We start from the raw sequence: 15,044 nt of genomic DNA on the forward strand, positions 1-15,044 counted from the left end.
AAAAAAAAGAAGAATTATGTTAATACCTTCAATTATTGCTCTTATCACATTGCTAGCCAAAGCTAATTAAGATGTCCACCTGCTAGGGAGAGCCTGGACAGAAAAAGAAATTGACAATGGACTCCTGGGCTCAACTCTCATATATGGTGGATCACTGGTTCCCAGATAGGCTGACTTCAAATATAGTGGCTCATATCTAAAATGACATCTATTTAAAGCATTTACATAGGGTATATATTGAAAAATAATTATTACATTTAAAAATACTGCAAAAATTGTCATATTTCATTGAATTCAAATTAAAATGTAAATTCATTATTTTTCTATCATCCTTATTGTCTTCAACCTTGTCACCCTCTGTCATTGTCTTACCTGAACTCAGGTGTTGTACAAGACAGATTTGGGGGGGAAGGTACAAATCACTTTTGGACTAATAGAGCATTACTTGAGAAAAGTATATTTTAGGGTCAGTTAGGTGGTGTAGTAGATAGAGCACCAGCCCTCAAGTTAGGAAGGTCTGAGTTCAAACAGATTTGAGGCCAGACCTCAGACTCTTAATACTTCCTGGCAGAGAGAGAGAGAGAGAGAGAGAGAGATGATAGGAATATTTGAAAAACCATCCCCTGCCCCAAAGATTTTGATTTGATTTTCACTGACGGTTCATGTTCATTTTTGACTATGCCAGAACAAGAACTAGATCCTTCTGAATATTTTTGTCTTTAGAGACCGAATTCCACTCAGAACACCAGCTAATGTGAAGGGAACCCTGGCCACCCACTGTACTTTCCAAAGCCTAGGACTTGGTGCTTCAGAGATCCCATTCCTACCTAGAACACTACACCTCAGGTGCATTCAAGGTCACACCTTCCTCTTCAAGCAAGACTCTGGACAAAAGCCCTGGCACTGAACAGGAAAGGAGGTGAACTGATCAATAATGATTTGAGGGATGCTATGCTCAACCAAGCCCACATGGAGGTCCTCCCAAACTCTAAAGATTAAGTTTTTGTACTAAAATTCTAAAAAATACTAGAATTTTGTCCTAATTCTGTACTGAGATCAGATTCCCATCATTAACATTCCCTAGACCCCCAGCTTCCCTCCCTTACAGCAGGGCTGACCAAAAAACCCCGATTCCTTTAAAAGGCACCTGACAGCACGCCTCTGTTGGCACAAGTGAACTTCCTGGAGAAAATGTTGCCTCAAGTCTGCCCAACCCTTTTCACCTTCCTGATGTCTCTGTTTATCGCCTGGTCAGGTGACCAGAGACATACCTGTTTCTCCAGGCTCAGGTTCTCTATTCCCCTCCCCTCCTCTCTTTGCCCAGGCTCTCTGCTCCCATGCAGTCCCTGGGGCGGGGTCTGCTGCCATTGGGTGCAGAATCCACCTGGACCTCTGCTCACAACCCTCACCTCCCTGACACAACGAGTGCCTTGTCCACAGGGCTGCACAGGCTCCAGTTGCACCCCAACTTAACTCCCAGCCTGGCCTTCTGAACACTGACTCACCACCCAGGTGGCCCTGCTAACCCAAACTTGCCTCCAAACCCCCTGCAGAGAGAACCAGGGTAGCCCTACAAAATCCAGGTGCCCAAAGGCCCTTCCAAACAGTATTTACCAGGGAACAGAATTGACTAAGCCCTCTGAAAGAAATGCAAACTGAAAAATTATTCTCCCTGGAAAGTTTAATGAGCTGAGTCACCAAGACAGTGACAAGGAGGCCCCCCACCCCCTAGCCCAATCTTCCTTCTCAGTCAGCCCACACCTACCAAGAGCAGAGCTCCATCAAAAGCATTCTATTCATAAAGGTATTTTAAATCTAGCCTGAGCCATTAGGGGGTCCCCACCCCTTTGGCAACTCACCCAAACTCCCAGTTTGTTTTTCAGTGTTAAAATTAATTCACACTGGGGTCATTCATCCTGCCTGCAACATTTTCCTCAAGCCCATACTTCGTTTAAAGTAAGTGGGAGCCCCATAACTTAAAGCTTTCCAGAGTCACTGGTAAAGCTCAGATTTAGGTGGGCCTAGGCCATTTCTTCAGTGAAGGGACCCCACTGCAACATTCCTGAAAGGCCAGACCAGTAGCAGTGAGCTTCAAACTCCAAATGGGATTTTGGTTCATTCAGGGCCAGTTCTATTACAACAGTGTTTTTTGTATAAAGACCATGTTGAGTTCTCGGCTTCTGGTCCTTCTCATGCGGGCAACACGGAACAAGACTGAGCCCTCTTCCACAGAATAATCCCTTTCAGAGGGCTGAAGTGGATTTTTTATTCCTCTTTAACTCATTCTCCTCCTCCATTCCTGAAGCTCAATAATTTCCAGCTGCTTCTCATATAATAAACATTTTATATAATGATTAAAGATTTGCCAAGTGTTTATACAGACATATGTATATATAAATATATATCTATAGATATATTTTATATATTATAAACATATATGCATATGCACATATATATACAAATATATTTATACACACACACACACACACACACACACCTGCATATCCTATTTGATTCTCAGGTCCTATTATCCTTATATTACAAACGAGGAAACTGAGGTTCACAGACATTAGTTAAGTCACCCAGCGGGTCAGAGCTGGGGGAAGGATTCAAAGCCAGGCCTTCCTAATCTCAGGCCCTATATTCATCTGTCATGTCACCAAGCCACTAAACCTTTCTGTCATTCTGTTCGTGCTCACTGCAGTTTATCGATCCTCTTGTCAAGTTCTCCTTTTGGAGGGCAAAGGAGATCTGAAAGCTAGCCACACAGGCAGGCAGTTAGTAGCCTCAGGCTCTACCTGAAAATAATAAGAGCGCGGTCTGGTCAGTGGAAACCAGCCCAAGGGGAAGCAGAGTGCACATTAGGAAGCTGCGGAAGGACAGAGGGAGCTGGGAACCGGCAAAAGGCAAAGGTGGTGTGTGGTTTGTGCTTTGTATTGGAACAAGAATAGACTCAGGGGAGGAAGGAAAGGTGACATGCAAGTGAATTGGATTTAAGTGAGGGCTGTGCAAGGTCACCTGCCTCACTTTCCCCTCCAGAACCAGCTGGGCTCAGTGGTTAGGCATAGTTCAGGACTGGAGATGGCCCTGAATTCAGTGGGATTCTGGGCCTTTTTAAGCTAAGGTCTTAACAGGATTCAGTTTGACTGAGGCAATGGTCATTTGGTGACTAAGCCAGCCTTTCTTTCTTTCTTCATTTTTTCCTTTTCTTTTCTTTCCTTCCTCCTTCATACCCTTACCTGCCAGTGCTCTGCCCAAAGGAATACAAATTCTTTTTTAATTGATGAAACCTCCCAAGATATCTTGGCATTTACCTGCTAGATTTCTTTCTTAAGAACCATGCTTTTAACCCAAATCACTCTGACTCTCATGAATTGGCCAACTGGTCATAGTTCAGACTCGGATTGACTCAGAGTGTATGTAAATAGCAATTGTTTCTTTTTTTGGCAAGAAACTCAGGTTTTCCCCTCCCAGATTGATTGGGTGTGTATGTAGGAAGGGAGAGGAAAGGAGGGCAAAAAAGACCATTTGCAGCCTCATTTCTTACCAAGGCTTAATCACTGAATGGGTGTTGCTTCACTCAAATTGAGACTTGTTAAAGACTTTAAAAAAGTTCAAGGTCTCCCACTGCACCAAGGACCATTTCCAGTCGTCTTCCTTTGTGTCTTGCCACTGGGTTCTGATGGCTCTGCAGAGCAGAGTGAGGCAGGGGCCCTTGCACAGCCCTCCCTCACTTAAATCCAATTTACTCGTATGTCATAGTGTCACCTCTCAGATGTCAGGGTTCTCTTCAAGAACAAAGGACAAACTGATTAAGACCAGATAAGAAAGAAATGAGGCAAAAAACAGTCTCCCAATCTGGAAAGAGAAGACCCTCAGTTTTCTGGCCAAAACAGAAATAATTGCTAGTTACATTTACTCTGAGCCAACCAGGGCCCAAACAACACATCAGAGATAAAGCTAGAAAAAGTAAAGAACCAGAAAGGAAAGGATTTTCACTGTCAGGCTAAGAAATCAGATCTTTTCCCAATAAAGAATGGAGACACTCAAAATTTTTTGAATGGAAGAATAAAATGTTGAAAACACTATTTCAGGATTCGATGGAGCATTAACACTCATCTCCACCAGAAAAGTAATTTCTTTTCTGTGCATCTTGACAAATCCTTTCCTTCCTGCTTACTGTTTGAGCAATTCCTAGAGAAAATGTCAAATGCAAATATGAAGTAATCCTTCACTTTATAGAACATCTTGTGCTGTTCTACTCCTAATGGGGGCTTTAAAGCTGCAAGATCATACTGTATATTCCCAAAGAGATGAAAATCTGACTTTAAAAGCTGAATCATCCACATGAATATCACTAGCTAATCTTGTCAATTAGACATGTATGAACTGATGCAGAGTAAGTAGGCAGGACTAAATAATCAATATAGACTCTATAACATAGAGGACTATAATGAAGACACTAAAAAAGCTGTCAAACTATGATCAACCTTTCAAGCTGGAGAATGATCTTGAGAGACCCAAACCTGAGAAATGGGATGACACGTGCAAAAATATTACCTGGATATCCTGTGTCAAGATTTAATTGTTCTCTGTTCCAAAGGAAAGCTCACAGGGGATGCAAAGTGAGAATTGGGGGTATAATCAAAGGCATCAATTAAACCTAAACAACAAAGAAGAAAGTACCATCCTAGAGGGGAAGAACAATCAAACTCGGAGCCTTGGTAACAAGATGGCTGAATGAGATGAGGAGACATCCCCTCAAGTCCCATCAAGGTTAGTTAGCCATCCCAACTTTGTTCCCTTGCCTGTCTGATAACCTTTTAAATGTTAAGCAAAGACATGTTGTGGAAAGTTGCTTCAGAAGAGAAGCAAAAAGAAGGAGTACCTGCTTCAGATCGCCACCTAACAAGAAAGGCAGGGAACATCAGTAGAAGTCAGAGGAACTGGGTTTCCAGTTCTTGCCATCACAAAAAGAGGAACAGCTATAAATATTTTTGTATATATAGGACTTTTTTGCCTAGTTTTTTGATCTCAGGAGGTGTGAAAATAGCAGTGGTATAGCTGGACTCAAGGTTTGTATGAGAGATTTTATGAGAGAGGTGAGGAGAGAATGTATTCCAAGTACAGGACCACTGCAGAGGCATGGAGTGCTCCTGTTCTAACAATACTGTCTGTCAACAATTGTAGAGGAATATAATAATATTTCTTCTCTTAGATTTTAAGGAAGATGTATTAGTAATCCTGAGGCCCTTTGACCTAAGAGTACTATTGTTCTGTCAATAATTGCAAAAGTTCCCTGGCCTAAGAGTGTAATACTATTTCTTCCCTTAGATATATTAGTAATCCTGAGGCCCTTTGACCTAAGAGTGCTCTTATTCTAACAGCCTATCTGTCAATAATTTCAAAATCTTCTGGCCTTAGAATAGTCCCACAAACACTGTCAGAGGGATAATCTGTTGGTCAGTAATGACCAAGTTCCTGAAACAATAGTGAACAGACCACCCCTAAAATCTACTTGTAAGCCATAAAATTAGCAAATAAATAACATGAAGCTCGGATCCAACTCTCTATCCTATAAATCTATCCCCTTCTCTCTGGGCCCCTTGCTAATTTCTTTTTGAATTTAGCCTGGGGCAATTAGTGTTACAATTACAATAAACTTTGCCCCTAGACTAGAGATGGGTTCAAGCCTGAAATTCTTTTGAGACACCTGGCAACACCGGTCTGTGACCCCAAACTTTTGGGGTCCCCTTTCCCAACCTCAACACTGTCTATGTGGAACAGAGAGAAGGCCAATTTGGATGGATCCAAGAGAAATAATGTATAATAAGGTTAGAAACTGGGGTCAGATTGTAATGGGCTTTAAAAGCCAAATAGAGAAATTTATAGTTTGTTCTGAAAGCAATCAGGAGTTCACTGAATAAGGTCATGACATTTTCATCTCTACCAAATGAGTAATCTCTTCTCTGTAGAGCTTGGCAGATCTTTTCCTTCTTGCCCATCATTTGGATTAAGCTAGATGAGTGCTAAAGTCTCACTTCTAGCTCTAATCCTTTGACTCCCTGGAAGCATACACTCAAAAGATTTTAAAGCCTAGGTAAAGTTTCTTAAATTTTCTCTGCCTCCTCCCTCCCCCCATTTAACATAAGGAATAAATGATTCCATAAATTGTTCCACATATCTGTGCACTCTGGAAACTGTTCTAGAACATGTTCCACCCTTTTAATGGAGTAACTAAAAATATTCCTTCTACCTTTTAACCTCAATTCCCTACTCTGTAAAATGAGGGGCTATGCTAGGAATGGTGTATATATATTTCACCTATTTTGCTGCCCAGACCTGTGCTTCTGAAAAAGTCTTAAGGAGAATAATGACCCTTTCTTCCCCTACTCCATCCTGCCCAGCTCTGAGGTGGACAGAGTTAGGGGTAGGCAAGTTAATGGGGTAAAATATGTAAAGGGATGGGGCACAACAAGGGAGGCTTTTGGAGAGCAGAACATTCCACTCTCTGGGAAACATTAAGTCCTTGTTTTCTGAAAAGCCATGCTGGTCTTCTATGGAAGGCTTAAAGGCTCCAGTGGCCAAGAACATCCACAAGAAGACCCGCAGGTCTGTTCATGATTTCTTTTTGCCCAAGAAATTCTATAGTTTATAAAATAGGTATAATATCTATAAATATAAATCATAATTTCACAACCCCCACATTCAGTTATCAGACCCATATGGGGGATCTAGAACAAGTATAAGAACTTAAGATAAAGCCTTGGATGTGTCTGAGAGATCATCTAGTCCAAACCCCAATCTTCTTCTTTTACCGTCCCTACTCCCCCATAGAGTTTTCTTATACCACACAGTAGATTTTTCTAAGATCTCACACTGAAATAAAACCCACCCACCACCTGGTCTAACCCATACAAGAAACTGCTCCACAACACTCCAGATGAGATCTGTGAGCCTTCCACCGAAGAGTGCCACTGCCACAATAACCAAAGCCACTTTTCAGGTGGTTCTGACTGTTAGGAAAATTTTCTTTACATCAGCTCTAAACCTGTTTCTCTTAGGAATGTTAAACCATACATAAGGATGTAAGAATGGTAAGAAAACCACTTACCAACACCCTCTGTGTTTTACTGTATTTTTATTTAGTCTGTTAACCTGGTTCCCCACAATGACACCTGTCATTTACACTTCATTTCTCTCATTACAATCCATGCTTTTTGGCTGCCATATTGACACTCTTTAGGATTCAGCAGGACAACAGTACTAGGGTTTTCAATGACTTGCTATCCAGCTGTTCCTCCTCCTCTCCTAGCAAATAAGTATAAAGCTGATTTTTTTTTTTACCCTAAGTATAAGACTTTATGAGGTTTAGCCCAATATTGTGGTCTATGATTCTGATCCTGTCACCCATACAAGCTGTCTGTCCCTCCTACCTTTGTGCCAGTTGAAAATAAAAAAAAGATTTTAATTGATCTTTACCCAGTATTCAACATACTAATAAAAATATTAAAACACCAATCCCCAGGGCACTCTACTTAACCTTTCAAGTTCATCCAAAGTTACTACCAAACTGGTTTTCAACTTCTCTACTGGTTCCCAATCCACTTGACTCTACCGTGATCTATCTCACATCTTTCAATCCGGTGTAAAAAAAAAAAAAAAAAAAAAAAAAAAAAACAAAAAAAAAAACCCAGAACAACATCTACAGCATTCCTGTCATTTATCAGTCTTGTAACCTTTTCAAAAGGAAATGAGATTAGTCTGGCATGACTTGTTTTAATGAATCCATGCTGACTTTTCACAATTTTCTCTTCTTTTTCTAGATCCATCTATCAATTAACAAGTCTTTTTTTTTTAAGTATTGTCTACATATGTGCTGGGTACTGTGCTGAGGATAATCAGAAACAAGAGTAATTCCCAGCTGCCCAGAAGGAAAAAAAGAAGTTACCTGGTATGTCAAAAGCACCAAAACACACCATTTACTGGGAAAGATCAAGGCAAATTGTTTTTTATTTGTTTGGTTTTGATGATACATGTACATTTTTTTAAAAAACATATTTCCTTATATGAATCATGTTGGGAGAGAAAAATCAGAAGAAAAGGAAAAACTACAAGAGAAAAAAAAAAAGTGAACCTAGCATGTGTTAATTTACATTCAGTCTCCATAGTTCTCTCTGGATGCAGATGGTGTTTTTCACCCAAAGTTTATTAGGATTGCCTTGGATCAAAGAAACACTGAGAAGAACCAGGTCCGTCATCACACAATCTTGCTGTTACTGTATATAATGTGTTTCTGGTTCTGTTTGTTTTGTTCAGCATCAGTTCATGTAAATCTTTCCAAGCCTTTCTATAATCAGTTTGGTTCATCATTTTTTATAGAACAATAACATTCCATTACTTTCATATACCACAGCTTGTTCAGCCATTTCCCAACTGATGGACACCTGATTTTCCAATTCTTTGCCACCATAAAAAGAACTACTACAAACATTTTTGCTCATGTCAGTCCTTTTCTCTCTCATGACTTCTTTGGGATACAGACCCACCCCTGGCAATGCTGGATTAAAGGATATGGAGTTTTAGAGCCCTTTGGGCATAGTATTGTTGAAAATCATCATCTGAGTTGCATTTTAACTTTTCAAATCACCTTCACCCATGGCAGGGCTCTCATGTGAGGCCATACTTGGAAGAGCCACCTGGATTCAGTCATTCATTAAGCTATGGTGACCATGAAACTTCTGGGAGTCCCAGTTTTACTCATGCACAATGAGGGGTTAACCACACTCCTCTCTGGGGTGGTACTATTGTGTAGGGATATGAAAATGGATGGAGGGGCCTGTGTTCAAGGCTCTCCTATGACACCCATTGGGTCTCAGACAATTCTAAGATTTTGATTTGCAAAGAACCACTGACTTTCTACTCAAAAGAGCCAGGTTTGTTGGGAGAAAAATGCTTTGCAAACCTTAAATGAATGATAATAAGTTATTATTGTTAGTGACAAATATGAAACTAAGTGACTTGCCCAAGATCACTTAGTAAGCCAGGAGCAAAGTAGGGAATAAACCAAAGCCCAATAATTCCTAGAGCCAAGTACAGAGACAGCTTTTATTCTACCTAAATGTCTTTGATATAGATTATTTCCTTAGCAGCAAAAAGGATCTCATCTTCTCAATAATTACTGATTAGTTGATTGGTTGTTGTCAAAAACCAAAATGTCATCCCTATATTGGAGTCAAGTTGATCAGACCAATGTGAGCTGGGAAAGGTTCTATCTCAGATTGGACAGTTATATCCCTGTGGACATTTAGGTGGATTCTCTAAATTTGGCCATCTCCACCCTGCTTCACTCAGAATATAGCACCTTTTCCTTTCTTCTTTCCCTTCCCTTCCCTTTGTTCACATAGGGTATTAGGGACTCTGTCCAAAGGAATATAGATTTTGACCATTGAAGCCTCAAAAGATATCTGGAGCTTACTTGCTAGATTTCTTTCTTAAGGACCAAGGCTTAAACCCAAATCACTGGTTCTCACTGATCACCAACAAGTCCCAGGCCAAACCTTACTTGGTCAAAATTTGGGCCCAGGTTAGCTGACAGCAATTGTTTCTGCTCTGGCCAGCAAACCCGAGAGTCATTCCCTCTCAGACTGATAGGTTGTTCTTTTTTTTTTCTTGACTAGATAAAAGAGGCTATTGTGTGCTTCTTTTCTTACCTAGCTTTAAACACCAAATGGACATTACTTCAGTCAAACTGAGACCTGTTAAAATCATAGCTTAAAATACAAGGTCTCCCACTGCATCCAGGGCCATCTCAAGTCATCCTGGTCTATGTCTAGCACTGGAGGGAACAGTGAGGTGGTAACTTTGCAAAGCCCTCTCCCACTTCAGTCCAATTCACTTGCATGTCATAGAGTCCCCTCCCTGATGTCATCATGGAAGAGAAAAACAAACAACAGTCTCAGAGAGGTTCCAAAAGGAACAGAATCAAGAGGCAGAAAGCTGGGGTTCCAGTTCTAGGCCTTGGTTTAAAAAAAAAAAAAAAAAATTAGGAGTTTCCTTGCTGACAACAGAGGGAAAACAACACCAGTCCATCCTAGCTCAAGAGAGCATTTCAGTGGAAGCAGAACCACCTATACAAATGTAAATAACATTCAAAACCACTTTGGTTCTCTAAACTAAAATCAGCAGCCAGCAGATTTAAAATTAGAAGTAGTTAGAAGGGTTAGGCCTGGAGTTCAAGTTCAGACCTCAGACTCTTACTAGCTATGTGATCCTGGACAAGTGACTCTAGGATCTGTTTGCCTTAATCCACTGGAGAAGGAAATGGCAAACCACTCCAGTATCTATGCCAACAAAACCCGGTGGACAACATCAGCACGCTGCAGTCCGCCGATCAGGAAGGCTTGGACACTGCTCAACAAGTGAATAACTGCCACCATCGGCCCCTTCTATTTCTAACAATTCAATCATTCTAACTTGGGACCTTGGTTACTTAAGAGCAGTCACTGCCTTAGAGCCAGTAATATTTTTGCAGCCCTATTAGCAACTTCTGGCTCCTTTATATGTATTTTTTGGTATGATTTTTGCTGAAGTGTCACGCAACAGATTTCATCTAGGTCTTTTTGTCCTTGGTCATCTCTGTCCATGCCTTCCAACGAGTGCTCCACAGGAGATCCCAACCCACAGCTTGGGGACATTCTACACCAAGATATGGTGGACACAGACAGCTTTGCTCCTCCTTGTTATTTTCTTTCTGCTCCCAGATAACTTTCACTGATTCTCTACGATGTTTTATTAGTAAGATATTCCAGCTGAACTCATCTACCACCAAATCAATGAGTATTTATTAAACACCTATTATTTGCCAGCTATTCTGATTACCTTTGGGTAACCTAAAACTTTAAATCAGAAGAGATTTGAGTATTCTGTGCCCCAAAGTGATACAGTAAGGGGAAAAGGGGACACACACACACATAAATAAAATGCTATTTTAATAATAAATAATATCAATACAATAAAATATGTTAAACATATAATCTATCTATCTATCTATCTATATTTAAAGATGGCCTTAGCAATTAATAAATACTTGTTGACTGGCTAGTTTCAAAGAGAAGCTCAGGGTTCTTAGGAGCATTTTAAGTCCATGAGGTCAAACTCCAACACTGAACAAACTAGACTTCCAGTCCTCTTCCGGTTAATTCAATGATCACAAAAGTTTATTACAGATACAGGAAGCTAGCCTAATACACAGATCGATTGAAATGTTTTCCCTGAACACATAAATCATCCTATTTTCATTAAAAGCCATTGCTTACATTCCCTATCCCCATCACCAAACAAATGAAAAATGTTAAAGCAAGAAAGTTCAGTTCGAAGACCCTTGGTCTTTCTCAATCTCCTATGGCCCATCTGTACTCTTGTATTGTCTGTCCCCAACAGATGACACCCAGTGCATACCGTGATATTATCATCAATAACTAATATTTGATCATATCACTCCTCTGCTCAAAAATGTCCAGTGGGTTCTGCTTTATACCAAGTAAAACTCGAGTGATATTCGGCCACAGCCCAACATGCAAGCCCTCCAAAATCCAACACCGCCCTTCTTCTCCAGCCAAGGTTCATCCGCCTCCTTGCCTCCTGTTCTGGGTTCATCTATTCTCTAGGCCTAGAATGTCCTTCCCAACTCAAGACTCAACTCAAAGGCTGCCTCCGCTAGGAAGCCTTCGCTAACCTCTCCGGTTCCTCTACTCTTTCAGCTTTCTGCGACTTTTATTGTGTATGAGTGATTGATTCATGGTCCATTACACACAGATTTTCACTATGCAGATAAAGAAACAGGCCAGAGGGAGGAAATGATCTGCCAGTCTTTATGCTGGGCTCCTCCACGAGCCGACCCTCAGATAGTGGGTCCAGCCTTTCTCCTCCTGCTTCAGCCTGGGCAGACCAAGAGTGAAGCAGGCGGAAAATGGCAGTTCCCTTTTCTCAGCTCCATAACCAGCTGGCCACATGACTGTATCCAGGCCTTTCCTAAGAGCCACGAAGGGAAAATCTGTGGGAAGAGGCTGTGCAGATGGCAGAGGGGAAACCCAGGATGCAATCAGATGACTAATGTTTGCTGTGTAGCTCCCATGTGCCCAGGGCAGGGGACGTCACATGCTTCCGTACCACACATGGTCCATTTCCTTCTCTAAGTCAAGTCTATGGGGTCCTCTGGGCATGGAACGTCCTACCGTATTGTGTTCCAGCTACCTACACTTCAGAGGTAGACAATGGTCAATGAAGAGAGCTGGAAGACCTGAGTTCAGATCTGCCCTTGATGAGGACAATACAGCCTTGTCCTGGAGAGCATCTGCATTAAAATATTCCTTTCAGATGCTCACCTTTTCGATTTTAAGTCTTTTATACTAAATTTGTTCTTATTTCTCAAGAGATAGCCCAATGGAGAATCTTTAGGGATGGAGGAGAGAAACTGACCCATTTTTGCCACAAGCCCAAACAACTTCATGATTCTATAGCGTAACCTTTCTAGACGTCTCAAGAAAGGTGTCAACGAAAGGCCCTCTTGTAAGAAGACAATTCGTCCAAAAAAACAAACAACAACAACAACAAAAAACCAGGATTTCGTCCCTACAACGTCTTGTAGGCGACTAATTTCCTCTTAATCGACTCCCTGAGTCTGTCAGCAGCTTAGGTTCTAACCCAGGGTAACCAGAGCTGCCCCCCGCTATAGAAGAAATTATAATGGGCTTCTTACCTCAGTTAAAAGAAATCCTCGTCGAGGCTGTATTGTCCTCATCACCCTCAGACACAACCTGGGCAAGCCGCCTCATCTCAAGTCAGTCTCAATTTCCTCAACTAGTTCCACAGTAATTGTGAGATCAAATGAAATAGTTGTGTTTTGCATAAATATTAATAATCTTCAAAACCCAGATCATATTTACTCCTCTGAAGCCTTCCAGAATTTACTCTGGCTCACACCTTTTAAATCCTAGAATTTAGGAATCAGATTTTAGAGCTGGAAGCGACCTTAAGCAGTTATGCATACTAATTCCTCCATTTCACAGATAAAGAAACTGAGGGTAAGAGAGAAAAGTGCCTTGTCCTGGGCTCACCCTGAGAATTAGGGATACCTTTTAGCCATGTAATCCCTGAGCAAGTCACTCAATTCCTCCCTGCCTCAGTTTTTTACATATAATCCATTTTACATATCCATTTTACATATAATCCATTTCTTTAGATTTTCATTCTTATCTATCACATCAAGTGCAGTTTCCAGGAACTGGATCAGCCAGCTGTCACCCACCTTCTCTAAATCTTCATTTCCTCATCTGTAGAACTGAGATAATAACATCCACCCACCTATAAAGAACAAATAATACAAAGTACATAAAACTGTTTGAAAACTGAATATAAAGACTTTTTAAAAAAATCATTCCCTGTTTCCTATGTGAAGTTGTCCTTAACAAAAGCTTAAGAATAGAGGTTTGTTTTTTTTAATTTTAATTTCACATAGTACTTCTCTATTAAGTCCCACAGTACACAGGGCTAACACATTAGGTAGGCTGCCAATGAATGAATGGAGTCTCTTGCTAAAGCACAAGGTTACGTTGTGGGATCACCACAGACAAATATCCCTATAAACATGGCAGTGCTGACCCAGTGTTGAAGGGGAGCAGCTTGGTGTGATGGAGAGCATGGCCCTGGAGGTTAGAAGTCCCAGATTCAAATCCTTTCTCTGACACTATCAGTGACTATGAGCGAGTCACATATCCTGGACCTCAATTTCCTAAAATATAAAACAAGAAAAATGGACTAGCTGACCTTTGAAGTCCTTTACAACTTTAGTTAGGCTGGCCTTATGATCTTTCAAGTCCCCTCTCAGGGTACTCAGTAGAGGGCCAGTATTGAATAAATCCATGAACAAGAGTCTGATCCAGGTATTACTTAAGAGCTGGAGCAATTCAAACTATTGGCTCACCATCTCCCTAACAATGAATTATAAAGAAACACTTGATCTAAATTTAGGATAATTTGGATGGAGAATACATGAGGGGTGGGAGGCAAGGCTTTTCAACTATAGGATTTACCTCTTAAATTAAAGAAATACTAGAGATAAATACATTAGTACGATAATTTCTGTTATTTACAACTGTTTCAATAAGTACTTTGGTACTGACTGTTAAACATCATGACTATTTATAATTCTATTGGTATGGATGAGCATCACAATGCTGCTATTTACAATTCTATGTTGATAAGTACCGTGGTGTATTGATAGTTAAGGTGGATACTGAAATGTCAAAGTATGGTTTGTGCATTAATCCTGGAAGGTAGCTAGAAATATCGTAACACTAGCCTAAAAGGTACACAAACCCTGGCTCAGATTAATAAATGGAGATTGCAAAGCCTCTCTTCCATCAGGTCTCAGAGATTCACTTACACTCTCGGTATTCGCTGAAGCTGGTCTCCAACTGCACTCTCTGTGACAGAAGTCAACTTTTTATCTATAATTGTCAGTGACCTGGACTTGGAATTGGCATGTCTTGAATTTGAAACTTGCCAAGTGATCCCTGAGCAACTCACTCAATCTCTACCTGCCTTGATTTCCTCACTGGCAAAATGTTGTTGGGGGGCAGCTATGTATCTCAGTAAGATAGATTGCAGGGTCTGGAGTCAGGAAGACTCATCTTTAGGAATCCAAATCTGGTCATAGACATTAGCTGTGTGACCCTGGCAAGTCCCTTAACTCTGCCTCAGTTTCCTCATCTGTAAAATGAGCTGGAGAAGGAAATGGCAAATCACTGCAGTATCTTTGCCCCCCAAAAATCCTAAAAGGAGTCAGGGAGAATAAAACACAACTGAAATTAACAAACAACATTAATTAAACTGCATGATCTGTCAAAGTCTTTACTAGTTCTAAAGGAATCAGATAATAGGAGAATCAACCTCAAAGAACATTGCTAGAAAAGGTATCTAAAGTAAACTATTTCAACCACCCTGGAAAGCAATTTGGAACTGTGATCAAGAGTTATAAAACT

General features: G+C 40.7%; 1 protein-coding gene across 3 annotated transcripts in view; it reads right to left on the reverse strand.

Moving 5' to 3' along the window:
• The window catches only part of ANXA11 (annexin A11), a 47,255-nt gene that overhangs the window by 20,198 nt on the left and 12,013 nt on the right, over nt 1-15,044 (reverse strand). The window contains exon 2 of one of the 3 annotated variants that reach the window (XM_031956387.1): nt 13,310-13,365. The exons of the other annotated variants lie outside the window; for them this stretch is intronic. The gene's annotated coding sequence lies outside the window, so the exon portion shown is untranslated. The remainder of the gene's footprint in view (nt 1-13,309; nt 13,366-15,044) is intronic. 3 annotated transcript variants of the gene reach the window in all.

This window comes from Sarcophilus harrisii, chromosome 2 (assembly GCF_902635505.1).
Source record: "Sarcophilus harrisii chromosome 2, mSarHar1.11, whole genome shotgun sequence".
NCBI classification, from domain to species: Eukaryota; Metazoa; Chordata; class Mammalia; order Dasyuromorphia; family Dasyuridae; genus Sarcophilus; species Sarcophilus harrisii.